Source organism: Dipodomys ordii, unplaced genomic scaffold (assembly GCF_000151885.1).
Source record: "Dipodomys ordii isolate 6190 unplaced genomic scaffold, Dord_2.0 Scaffold108, whole genome shotgun sequence".
NCBI lineage: Eukaryota > Metazoa > Chordata > Mammalia > Rodentia > Heteromyidae > Dipodomys > Dipodomys ordii.
In genome coordinates this window covers 104886-105569 of record NW_012267324.1, presented here as the reverse complement: position 1 = coordinate 105569, position 684 = coordinate 104886, and positions in this window count along the sequence as shown.

The following is a 684-nucleotide window of genomic DNA, read 5'->3' as shown; positions in this document are numbered from 1 at the left end:
GTCCTGCCAAGCACTGCCTAATAGGGAGTTACCTCAAAACTGCAAGGAAGTGGGCGGCGCCTTCGCGCCGGCTCCCCACATTGGGGTAACAATGCTCAAGAGGAAGTGTACTCATTACCTTGCTCATGTAACTGTAACCCTCTGTATAGTATCTTTACAATAAAAAAAACAACAGGACAGAAACAATTGTACAAAATGGCTCAAAGTTTGGCTGGAGGAAAAGGTATGCACTGAATAACACTTGGAAAGAAAAACACAGAAAGGCTAGCAGGGTCAGGTGGAGAAGTATCTTTGTACATTTTTTGTTTTTTTAGTTATCTTTCACATGTCACTTCTTTTTTAAATTAATTTACTTTATTGATATTATGAAGGTGATGTCCAGAGGGATTGCGATGACATGAGTCAGGTAATGAGTACAGTGTCTGTGTGTTACTTCTTGCTAGAGAAAAGAGCCATTCATTTTGAAACTGTGGCACCTGATTTCTAGTGGCAGCCATCCATTTAATGTAGCCATGCTATCCGTGTATGTACAAATGCATGCATGAATTCATTTAAAGAAAATAAAACTTACCCAGATAGTCCAGAAAAAGAAAAAGTTAAGGGCGGGTGCCAGGCCTTCAGTTCAAGCTGGGGACTGGCTCCAGGACGCCTGGCCCCTCCCCCACACTGTGTGCGATGAAGGAA